The following is a 13,656-nucleotide window of genomic DNA, read 5'->3' as shown; positions in this document are numbered from 1 at the left end:
GGGGCAGAGAGAGGAGAGACTGAATCCCAAGCAGGCTCCACACTGTCGGAGCAGAGCCCGACTTGGGGCTCAACCCCACAAACCATGAGATCATGACCTAAGCCAAAATCAAGAGCCAGAGGCTCAACCGACTGAGCCACCCAGGTGCCCCCAGAGCGTACGTGAGAACTCACTGATTTGTGAGCAACATATGTCTATGTGTGTTACAGAGGAGAAAATAATCAGAACCACTTGTAGAACTGAGTTAGGTGCAGCCATTTAAGATATGCAATACAGACATTATAAACTTTGTTTTGGAAGAAGTCTGATAAGATGAGTAAATGTTCACTCTATGTTAGAGGCAGAAGGGAGGGTTGGGCAGTGATATGTGTCTTATGAAAGAGCTGGGAGGAAGTTGACCTGTGTTAGAAGTGGTGGTCTCTGGGAGTAATTTTTCTTTTTAATGCTTTCCTGAATTTTCCAAATATTAAGTAGTAAGTGGACATTACTTAATGGCCAGAAAGAAATTACTGTAAAATTATGAAGAGGTACAGAACATTTACAAAGTTATCCTATAATCCTTTTACCTTCCTGCTCCATATACCGATTAAAAATATGTAATAGTAAATATTTAGAGAAGAGGATTTATGCCTTTCTGATTAACCTCACAGAATCAATTCTATCATATACTGAAAAGAAAGACTCAGCACAGAGTAACTTGATCCTCAGCATGTCTTCAGCTAACCTGCCAAAGACAATTTTGTAACTCCTTAAACATTACACAATTAAAAACTAAAACAAAATATAATCATGACATATCATTTTATCCTTCATGAAAATGTATCCTGTTCTTTGAGGAAAGGAGTAATAAAGACTAAATGGGTATACTTTAGTTAACAGTGTTCATTCCTAAGGGACTAAGTTAATGCCCTCTCCAGGGAGAAAAATAAAACAGCATTCAGTGACCTTCACTGAACTTCATGCATTAACCAACTGAAAGCATATCTTTTTTTTAATGCCCTGAAAAACATGCTTCAGGGTTATAGGGTTAACACAATACAAAATGCTGCCAAACTTCCTGTTATTGTTGTTGTTGTTCTTGTTGTTTTCTTAACCCAGGAATCTTCCTATGAGAATACAAGTTTCACGTTGGGGTGATGGAAAGGAAGACTTCTGTCCTGTATCCATGCATCTTGTCCCAGAACTGCCTTTCTAATAACTCATGATTCTGAAGGGCACATAAAATATCGTAATAAGTGCATTTTGTGTTTTCATTTATTTCTTGGGAGAATAGCAGTCATTATTAATGTATGTTCTTGACATATCATTGGATTCACATTCCCAACCATTTTGAATTACTACTTAAAATAGTCTTGTGAGGAATGCTAAAAAAAAATTCTCAACTAAGTTGCTGAAGCACAGTTGTTTTCTATGAGTTGTACTATTCTAATTCTGCTTTCTCAAACACTATGAATAGCTACCTCAGGGTTCTCAATCTTTAAATATTATTTTATAACACAGGAGTGTACTAGAAGTCTCTATTTTTTTACTTTTGGGGGAGGGAAATATCACTTTTCATATTTTTCATTGCTTGAAAGACAACATATAAATAAGGATTGATTTAAGTTTTGAAGTTGATGGTACTATTTTCTTTATTTGTACATAAAAAGGGGTCTACACAGGGTTTCTCAGCCTATGCACTACTGACATTTTTGACCAAATAATTCTGTGTAGTGGAGCGTTTTCCTGTACATCGTAGCATGTATGACAGCATCTCTGGCCTCTACATACCAGATTCCAATAGCACTCCCCTCCATACCACCCCATTTTGACAACCATAAACATCTCCAGACACTGCCCAAAGTCCCCTGGGGAGCAAAATCTTCCCTAGTCAAGAACTCTGGTCTAAGTCATATCACTCATAGAGAGCCACATGAGTATTATCTATCTTCTCTATCTACTCAAAGTCTTCAAAAAGTGAAATTCCTGTCTCTCAGATGTTGGGACTACTTGCTACTCTATTACTTTACTAGTCCTTAAGTAGTCTACCTAAGGTAAACTACTAAGCAACTAAGCAACTAAGACTTCCCTTAAAAAAAAAAAAAAAACAACGGAAAAAAACAGCTGACAAAAAAACTAGAATTTAGATTTTAGAGGTAACTGTCACAATGAAAATCCATTTCACTTCTCTTGACATTATTTCCTTGTTTTTATTTGGTTGTAAAAGTCATCTAAATTATTTTATTGCAATGAATATTCAAACTTTTGGTTCAAAAGTCCAAGTAAAGAGATTTTCAATAAGAAGAAAATAACAATATAATTCATATAACGTATACACTTTATTCATAAACTTTAAAACGAATGTAGCAATAGAGAGTTGAGAATTTCCTTTTTATTATTTTACCATGTTTATTGGAAAATTATCAGAAAATACAGAAAAGTATGTGGATTACCATAATTCTGCCACAGCAAGATAACCACATTTAGGTGTTGATCTTTCTAGATGTTATTCTATTCATATAAATATATTCTGTACTATATCCTTTTTTTTTTTTTAATTTTTTTTTTCAACGTTTATTTATTTTTTTGGGGACAGAGAGAGACAGAGCATGAACGGGGGAGGGGCAGAGAGACAGGGAGACACAGAATCAGAAACAGGCTCCAGGCTCTGAGCCATCAGCCCAGAGCCTGACGCGGGGCTCGAACTCACGGACCGCGAGATCGTGACCTGGCTGAAGTCGGACGCTTAACCGACTGCGCCACCCAGGCGCCCCTTCTGTACTATATCCTTAATAAATCACAACTTACACTCCATCCTATGTGAATTAAACATAACGTTTACTAGACATTAAGGACAAAATTTGCAATGATAAATATACTTAGCTTTCTCAAACAACTATTTTTTACAGCACTAAAGCACACAATGTTGGGTGTCTACTTTCAGCAATTATCTCCACATGCTACAATTTTTCTGTTTCTCTAACCCATATGCTTCAGCGGTAACAAGAGAGAAGGGAAGCCTCAGGTACAATTAGGGATTTTTTTTTCCTTTTTTCATTCTATTCTATGTGTCATCTAGATATAGATGTCAAAAGTCCTAATTTTTCTGAGAATTCTAGGGGAAGGAAGAGAGGGACTTATATTTTCATGGCCACTCTTTATTTTCCTTTGTTCCGTATGGATCCACTGAAACAAATAACTAAAACCAAAAAAAAAAAAAAAATCCTCACACAAGGCCATTTACATGTTTAGAAAGTCACTGAACATTTTCCCTTGAACCTTAGAAATCCTCTTAATGTCCCTTCTATCTCCACATTCAGGAAATCAGGAACAGTTTCAGAACCTTTGTAGCTCCCAGCTCATACCACCTGCCTGATTTTCCATGCCCTTTCTCTTCTCTTAGGAGAAAGAGACATCGTCTCTGTTTTCTACAGAGTTCTTTACCCCCTGCTTGGTTGCCTGCACCACTTCTAGGTCAGTGGAGAGCCCTGAGAGTGTTGACGAAACCAAATTCTTAATTATCGTTAAGATTTCCAGTCAGAAGAATCCTGGTAAATTAATCTAACTCCTCAATCCAAAAAAGAAATTGAGGAAACCACATGACTATTCTAATTTTATATTTACTGACCACAGTTAAAAGCATGGATCAAGGTAGTAGAATAGGCACTTGTGAATAATTAGGAGACCTGCGGGCCTGAGAACAGGGACCCAACCTAACGTAACTGGGTAACAGAGGCCTCATCTCAATCACTGTGACTCCTTTCCATTCTCTATAAAATAAGAATAGAACCTATGCTAATAAGAACATTGGTGACCCACATAATGGTCCACAAAGCATGTTCAAACAAATTGGCTGCTTCTGCCCTCAAAACAATACAGCAAGAGAGATACAGCATCTATAATTATTATCATCCTCATTTATAGGCCCAGAGGAATTAGTGGCCTGGTTGAATCCCATTGAAGTAGCAGAGCTCAAAACTGTCTTTGAATTCAAATACTACACCAAGTGACTTCTCTCTATTTGGAGGGAAAACTATGAAGATATAATGACATTACATATATAAAGTTTCTTTCCAAATGAAAAAAAAAGTTAATGAAAACCCAACACGTATTGCTGTATTTATTTTCAGAGAACATTGGTAAGATGCAACCACATAAGAATGAGTTCAGGTATTTTCCACATTCTTTCCAAATGGTACATTATAAAATAAAACTTATCATATCAGGATTAAAACATTACACTATGATGGTAGTTTTTACTTCCATGATGATTCTTTAATTTTTATGTACTTGCTTTTAACATTTATCCTAATCCTTATCAACTGGCAGGTGACCCAAACATTTATTCAGCCTAGTCTCTTACACATGAGTGTGTCTGCTTGTGTACATGTACACACACACACACACACACACACACACACACACACACACACACAAATTTCTTCCTCCAGGGTTTCTGATAATGATTTGTTTTTGCCTTGCCTTTGACTATTTACAACACAGACTGCAAGTCCAGCACATTCATTTCCCAAAATGAACTGATTCTAAGAGACTCCCAGGAGCATTTCACAGTGGCCCCAATATTCTCCTTCACTGGCACAGAAAATTAACAATGTACTATATCTGAAAAATTTGAAGCCCCAAAAGCTCAAAAATGTGAACTCCTCAAATATTCTATGTTCTAGATTTCTAATTTCTTTTCCATAATTTTCATTCATTCCTCCCAATTGAACACATTTTTATGGAGTTTTCCCGTGTGCTGAGTCCAATGGTTTCAAATGATACAATTACTTCATCAAAAAAAACCCCCAAAAAACAAAAAATAGGCATTTAACAAAAACCCTCTCCATACTCAATCTATACTAGAATTTGTGGGATCCAAAGGCACAGTTGTTCTCAAACACATAAAAGAGAATCCACTACATTAGGAGTTGCTTTTGAAGGAAATAAAGTAATTTCACTATATATACATTATATTTGCTTTTTTAAACCACACATATACTCCTGGGGTGCCTGGGTACCTCAGTTGGTTAAGCTTCTGACTCTTGATTTCTGCTCAGGTCATGATCTCACGGTTCTGAGTTCAAGCCCTACATCAGGCTCCACGTTGACAGTGCGAACCACGTATATTTCTGATTAATATTTGTATTTCAGTACACTGGGAGTCTAAACAACATTTTATCCTACCATAGTTACCTTATTATTGTGGTTTCCCAACATATATTGATATAAATTTCATGCTATGACTTTTTTGCAATATTGAAAAATTTCATAAAAATAATATTCACATTTGGTTTAAAAAAAATAAGACAACAATCCTCCTCACACCCAATTGCAATAGTCTCAAAAAGGGAAAGTCTTTTGACTATGTTTACATTTTGGAGACTAAAAAATTTAGTTGAAAAAATATAAAATTTAAATAATAAAATAACTAATATATTTATATACTTATTATATATCTCTTCATGTGCTTGAGTCTCATCTATGTAAAATGAGGCTTTAGATCCTCTACTGTAGTACTTTTCTCAGCATTTCTGTAATTTTAATAATCATATTATTTTAAGTGTTTTTGGAAATCTCTACTTACACTTCTGTTTCTTGTCCAATAAATTTTAGTCACTTTTTTGACATCACTCTAGGTGGAATAAGGCTGTTTATGCTTCTACTTACACCCTCAACTTTTGCTACTTTCTTTCCTCTTCTACCTCTGTCAGCTAACTATCCACTTACTTTTACTTTGTCAAGGTTGTAAAGTGAACTGTTAAATATTTGAGCTAATTAAAAAAATGTTCTTCTATTTAAGCCAGGCTGAATTGAGTTTTCTATCACAACAGAAACTCTCTTAAATTCACTGAGCACCCCAAACTGCTAACCCACTGGCCAGGAAAAGGGATGCTGTAAAATGATTCTATTTTAGAAGCAAATATCATTGTTAAACCTATCAGTCATATTTGATCAAAACATATCTCATAAAACAAAATTATAAGATGAATTTCTTCAATAGTTCTAAGACAATATCGTACTCAGGAAAAGCCTTTCAAAAATAAAACCATTGTAGAATATTATTTGAAAACAGGGGGATACATTATTTATTTTCTAAAAGAGACACTAAAATTGAAGGAAATGGGTATGTATAGCGATCCTTGTGAAAAGATCTATTGCATTTGAAACATATTCTAGGGGTTACTGTGTTAAGTAAAAAGGCTACTGAAGGGTTACATGGAAAGCGACCATGACTTAATATAATTTATAATATGTATTTCACTTTATATTTAAGTCAAATATTCTTTTTACCAGGGAGACCTCTGAGTTTGCATAAAACATCCATTAATATATGTTCCCTCTAACTTTAACTTTTCTTTTTTTTAATGTTTTTTATTTATTTTGAGAGAGCGCGCACGCTCGCACGAGAGTGGGGGAGGGGCAGAGAGCGAGGGGGACACAAAATCTGAAACAGGCTCCAAGCTGTCAGCACAGAGCCCGACGTAGGGCTCGGACTCACAGAGTGTGAGATCATGACCTGAGCTGAAGTCAGACGCTTAACTGACTGAGGCACCCAGGCGCCCCTAACTAACTTTTCAAAATAAGTGTAATAAATTATCCCTATTTTTGTACTATACTTTTCTGCCTCTCTGAAGAACGTTTTGAGATTCTACACCTAGTGAATCAGATTCCTCTTCCTTTGCGAAGCAAAACCACAGCAGTCTCAGACCTTCATGTTGTCTTCACTATATACTCTGCTTACCTTATGCTCAGCTTATCAAACACCAGGGTTTATGTATGGTTCAAAATGTTATTCATGCCTGTAATAATTCACATCATTTCAGAAAGTATTTTAGGTAGCTTAAATAAATGCATGCATACAAATATAAGCTAGTAATATATAGGTGAAAAATAATAAGCCAAATATTATGTTTATAAAAAATTTGCAATGAAACAGGCAAATACCTTCCTAAATTGAGCTGTAAATTTCGTTCTGAGCTTCCTGATAGTTGAAATAAAAAGAAGTTGCAAATATTTCAATTCAGGGGAAACAAAATTTCTGTTAATACTAAACTCTAAAAGAAATTTCCCTTAGGGACTGTGGTCCGCAATAAAATGAGGAGGGAAGCCTAGTGTGCCATTACCAGTGTTTTTTGGAATTTTCTCCCTGTTCCCCCATATGCATATAAAAGTGTCTTGCCATAAATACATCCCACAATGAGAACACTCTGCAGGGTCAGGTTCGAGCAATCAGAAAAACACAAGTTTTGTAAAAGCAGAGTTAAAGAGATCTAATGTCACGGTTCACAAAAGGAATTTTCCCGCATCCATGTCAGAACCAGAAAGAAAAATGAACAAATTATTTTTCTATTCTCTCTATATAGATATTATTTCACTATTCCTAATAATATCATTTTCAAATGAGTAAACTGCATTCAGTGAATTGGAGAGAAGTCAAACAGAAGCCTGATTTGTCAAAGACACATAAAAATTCAGAGGCATATCAATGATCAGAATCCAGAAGATATGAATCAAGTTATTCTTCATACTTATTCACGAGGGAGTCTTAAGATGATTGTATCTTAAATGTAACAATACAGAAAAAATCAAATTGTCAGTAGTCATATACCAAGATCATGTGATACAACTTATTAAAGGCTGTATGTTTCTGTATTTAAAAAAAATTATCTCTACAAACTACCCCCAAAGTCACAGCTTCTCTAGTAAACATTTAAATGTGTGTTAAAACTGGCAGCTCTCTAAGAGTGACAGCTCTCTTGTTCCATATTGAACAAATGATGAAGAAATCATTGATGAAAAACTTTGAAAATATCACTTACTGAATGAAATATCACCACAATGAAGTCAGAAATATTACCCAGACAATTGATAAAATATTCATTCCCTTTAATAAATGGGTATGAAGTCATCAATTATCAGGAAACTACCAAACACTGGTTTTGACTTAAATACACTTAATAAGTCATGGTCATTGGATTCATACTGATTGATTCTTCCACAATTTTCACTCAGAAAATGAAATCTGTGCAGTTAATTAGTTGAAAATAACAACTGCTGGTTCAATTAAATTTAACAAATTTCACATTCTAGTGTTACCATATGTACATTTGTTTGAAGTAATAATTAAACTTCTGTATGAGATTGCATATTTTGGAACAAAGTAAACAAATTACATTATGACATGGAAATACCTCTAAAAATACACATTTGCTTTCCTCTTTGAAAATTAAGCACAAATGCTTTAAGTGAATCTCTAATAAATGGCTGCAAAAGTTACTTGATTATATAGGTATAAATTTGACATAGCCATTAATAACTTCTACATAAAACTATGCACACTGGCAGTCAAAGGATACATTAAATTTCTCTCTTAAAACCATATCCATTAAAAAAAGAAAAAGAAAGAAGAAAGAAAGACAAAACAAAACTTAGGAATGTTGCTAAGGCTGGAGGCTGGAGCTTCATTCATATTTAAGTTATAGGAAAAATAATAGGATCAAAAAATATTTCAAGTTGGAAAAATGTGCAGAGGAAATATTGCTGGGCTTCTCGTAGGCAAGTACCTTGATACTTGCTTATTAGTAAAACAGAAAAAGAATAAACATATTTCAGGCTACTGTGCACTTGGTACAACATCTCACAAAATCTTAACAAATGCTGCCTAGGTGGATCTCAAAGCACCTTGATAAGGCATGCAGAGTTAGGGATATGATGTTTTATTAACAGTTAGCCATTAAGAGATTTGCTCAAAGTCAATCAAGAATCTGGATCTTTTGACAAAACTCAGACTTGGGGTCTAAGCCTAAGCAAGGCATAATAGTTATAAGTGTGATTTGATTTTAACATTTGCAAATATGTGTTACCAAAAACTGTTTTCATCACGGCATAGTCCACTTTCAATAAAGAGCTCAATAAAGTTTACATGACCAACAATAACAATAGCTAAGGAATCCTATTCATATCAAATAAATAACTATAGAGTGACTATTACTTGCAAGGTATTGTGATTAACAACTAGAGTCATTTATAGCAAGTGGTTTATTCAAGTCCTTTCTCTCTATATATGATAATTTTCTATTCAGCTATTTTATCCAACCTCTACTGAAGACACTGTGTGACTTTGTTACAGAAAGAAAGTTCACATTACAGATGATTTGTATATAAAACTACATTTTCACTTGGGTGCAATTTTCTTTTAGGAAAAAAAAAAAGTTGGCAGTGCCATGATCACCCGCGTTTTAGAGCAGGATAGAAACTGACCTCTGTTTCAGATACCTGGTGTTCTGGCAAATATTAATACAAATGCATCAACCTGAGGACTGTCTGTCCGGTTAGACGCTTTAAAGCAATGTTCTAAAAGTAAAGGCCTTAATTTGAACAGTCAACAGTGCTACTACGTGTTTGTGCAGTTTTCTTTCACATGAACTTTCGGCCGAAAAAGAGTTTAAAAGTAGGGATTGAGGTGACCTACAAAAGCAGTACGTCCAGCGTTCCCATTTTCGTCAACACCTTCTATTACAATACAGTAATTTAAGGACCAGACCTGCCTCCATAGACTCACTTCGTGACACAGCTCCGGCCGGCCGGACTGGACTTGCTCTGGGCGCCGGGATCTGGGTCCCACCTCAGGTCTCTGAGCGGTTTGTTCCCAGTGGATCAGGGCGGGTGTGTTGCCGGAGTCGTGTTCCATTGGCTACACTCTTGGGGACTGGCCGGGCTTTCCGACACTTGATTGGACGGAACTGCCCCCTGTAGGCCGAGATCATTGGAGGGTGCGGGAGCCAGGGGGCGGAGCGGGTTCCCCAGGATTCTTGACCGAGCGCGCTCAGCTGCGGAGCAGGGCGCCCGGCGCCCGGCCGGAGCTGGGCTGGCGGCCGCGGAGGGAGGACGGGAGGGTCCTGGCGTGGAAAGGGTCTCTAAGGAGTAGTGCGGTACCGGGGCTAGTAGCCGGCTGCCCCGAGGGCAGTTTCAGATATCCCCAGGCGGCGGCGGCTCTAAGACAGCATCTGTCACCGCTCTTACACAGTCCTCCTTGGGCCGGGCTTCGCTAGCGGCGGCTGGGAAGACGCGGGACCCAGCGTGACGAGCCCATCAGCTGTCAGGAGAGCGGCGAAGCGACCCGAGGGCGGCGGCGAGAGACACACAAAGAACGCGGTGAGCGGCGGCGGCGAAAGGGGGCGGCAAATTCGGGACGGCAACTCCCGGCCGCGCCCGCCCGTGCCGCCGCCGCCGGGGCTGGGTCCGAGGCCGCGGAGACAATGCGGCCGGGCTCCGACCCCGCGCGCCTCAGAGTGCGGGCGCCTGCGCTCCCCCGGCCCCTATTTGACCGTCCCTCGGCTCGCCCAGCCCCCTCCCGGCCAGCTTGGCCCCCGCCCGGGGAAGGGGCGCCCCCTCGCTCCCGCAGCCGGGAAGGAAGTCGGCCCGCGGCCGCCGAGCCCGGCAACTTGCGAGCCGGGAAAAGTTTGCGGCGCCTCCGCGGGGCGGCGCGGCGCGGCGCGGCCCGCCCCTGGCGTCCACGGTCACCGCCGGTGACTTTCTGGACTCGTCGTCAGCCCGGGCCGCGGCGCGGCCGGTGACGACTGCGGGGAGGGCCAGAGTACGTCCGAGGGCTCCCGCGCAAGGGGCTGCGGGTGAGTTGGCTTTTCCGGCACGAGGGGCTTCAGCGGTCCGGGGTGTCTGGGTTTGGGAGAAGGCAAGGAGAGTGCCTTTTAATACTTTTTAGAGCAGGCGGGGAGAACAAATAAAAGTGCGATTGCTTAAGAGTCGCTGACCTGCCACTGACTTGTGAACCGTATCGGTGGGAACCTTTTAGGAGCCAGAACTACTGAGGGCCTGTGCGGCGTGGGGGTTGGGAGGTGGAAAGATTAGAAGGTCGCGCACCAGCCCTGCCTGTAACTGGCTCTGCGTGACCTTGGACAAGTGACTTAACCACTTAGATCTCCTCATCAGTGATACATGAGGCTAGAGCTACATGATCTGTGGTGTCTTCCCGTTTTTTAAATACATCTCGGTTTGAGATTTTCCTTGGGCCTCAGCGTGGTACACGAATTACGAACCAGTAGGCCAGGATATATTTACAGGCGCATGGATTCACCTTTCAGCTTGCTGATAAGTAACTTTTAAGTCTGATGTTTTCAAACAGTAATATTTGAGGGTTTGAGAGGGTTTTTTTAGTGAGAAATAAACTATCCTTTGCTTAAAAACACTTCTTAAAACTGATCTACTTTGCTGCACCATTTGGAGTAGTAGGAGCCAGGCTGGGGACAGAGAACCAAGCCTGAGGGTAAAGTGGCAGGTGCCTCCAGCGATCCCTTCATCCCATCTCTGACTCAATTTAGGGGGAGAACAAGGCTCTTATTATACCCACGAGAGAGTAAACAGGGCAGGTGTTTTGTTGTCACTGTTTTTCTGTATTGCTTCTTTCTACTGAAAACTTTTGTGTGGAGGGCAGTGGGGGAGTAGTGGTCTCTAACTTCTGGCAAAGGAAAAGAAAATGTCACTTACAACCAAAGTAAGTCTTAAACTAATGTAAATCTTCCTTACAGAAACAGTAACACATAATGCAAGTACATCTTGATCTAATTTTAATGAAGGATTGAAAATAGCTGCTATGTTCAGTATCACTGATGCCAAGATGGCTTACTTACATAATCTTCTTTGTTGGGATGTGTTAGTGACGTGTATAATTTTGATAAATTATTAATGTTAAAGGTTTAGTCTGAGAATGCTTTTGGAATATTGTCATTACAGGTTGTGTTGCAATACAATGAAGTGTTAACTTTCCTTTATAATGATAACATGCATTTTTTCCCCAAAAAGTGAAATCAAGCATTTTCCCTAACCCAAATTCTTTTAACTATTAAATATATATTCGTCAGTACAGAATACAGGAGAAGTTATTTTGTTCTCTCAATAATAAATTTTCCCAGTTTTGTCATTATTTATGAGCATGCCTTCTAGGAGTTAGGTGCTCCACTGGACATTTTCTCTTCTCGTGGAGCTTATAACAACAAAAGATGATTTCTTTTAATGTAAGTGCATAAGTATACTCAATAAATACTCACTGGAAAAAATACCCAGTGCTCAGATAAGAATAATTTAAAATTCTTTTTGCCTTAAAGAGAATCATTATCATGCTTTAGGGGAAAGAGAGGTGTCAAAGAAAACTGGCAGAAAAACCAAGCTTAATTCCAGTATCTATCCTGAAAGATTGTATTTTAATTTTTTTTTTCAACATTTATTTATTTTTGGGACAGAAAGAGACAAAGCATGAACGGGGGAGGGGCAGAGAGAGAGGGAGACACAGAATCGGAAACAGGCTCCAGGCTCTGAGCCATCAGCCCAGAGCCTGACGCGGGGCTCGAACTCACGGACCGCGAGATCGTGACCTGGCTGAAGTCGGACGCTCAACCGACTGCGCCACCCAGGCGCCCCTGAAAGATTGTATTTTAAAATAGGGATACAGATTTAGAAACAGACAAAGACAATTGATAGGGTTTATAGGCAAAAGATAGCAATACTGATTTAACATAATACATTTTATGACCTAGCTTTCTTTGAAGAGCACAAACCTTTGAAAAGGTATGTTTCGTGAATTATCAGTAGTTGTTTACATTGTGATTGAATGTCTAATTAAATGGCCAAATCATAACCATAATATTTCAATAGAGTGTTATCTGATTTTTAAACTCATTGTTAAAATAACATGAATCTTTCAATGTAGTTGCATGAAGGAAAGTATACCTTTTGAAATCAAGTAAATCTGCAGTTAAAAAATTAACTCCAATCTTACACCAAATATAAAATAAGCACTGGAAGTAGCATCTTTCCAAGAAGGTCTTCACTCTAGACAAATGCTATGTGTGTAGAGGGATCCTGTGTGGACCACATCATGTATAAAATATTCTGATTTTCCTAAGGGAAAATAGTCTATGTATGTGTAATAGTCTATTTGTTGACATAAGGAATTTAAGTCCCCAATATTTATAAGCCTGGAAACTTCTGGAAAGCCTTCTAGACTTATTTAAAAGTAACCACTCAACCTAAAACATGGCATTGATATTTGAACAACAAGCTGACTTTGTAGAATGTGCATTCTCCTCATAGCAGGTTTGCTGGTTTGGCTGTCTTACAGGGGGTTAGAGCAGTGAAGTGAGTATGGTCCTTTGACCACTTGTATCAGAATCTTCTGTAGCACCTGGCAAACTTCAGACTGCTGGGCAACTTCCTACACTTAAAGGATCAGAATGTCTGTGAGCAGAACCTAGAGTCTGTATTCTTAATAAGCTTCCTCCCAAAGTGAGAATTAATCACACTAAATTTTGAGAATTAGAGTTTTCTTGCCAATGTTTAATGGCAACTGTTGCTTTCCCCAGGAACATTTATTTTTTTTTTATTTTTTTTTTCAACGTTTATTTATTTTTGCGACAGAGAGAGACAGAGCATGAACGGGGGAGGGGCAGAGAGAGAGGGAGACACAGAATCGGAAACAGGCTCCAGGCTCTGAGTCATCAGCCCAGAGCCTGACGCGGGGCTTGAACTCACGGACCGCGAGATCATCACCCGGCTGAAGTCGGAGCTTAACCGACTGCGCCACCCAGGCGCCCCGCCCAGGAACATTTAAAAAGTACTCCTACCCCACCATGCTCTCTGCCCTGATCACTTCCTCTCCAG

The sequence above is a fragment of the Puma concolor genome, chromosome B2 (genome assembly GCF_028749965.1).
Source record: "Puma concolor isolate L17-30 chromosome B2, mPumCon1.1.hap2, whole genome shotgun sequence".
Classification (NCBI taxonomy): Eukaryota; Metazoa; Chordata; class Mammalia; order Carnivora; family Felidae; genus Puma; species Puma concolor.
Note: the sequence above shows the minus strand (reverse complement) of the source record.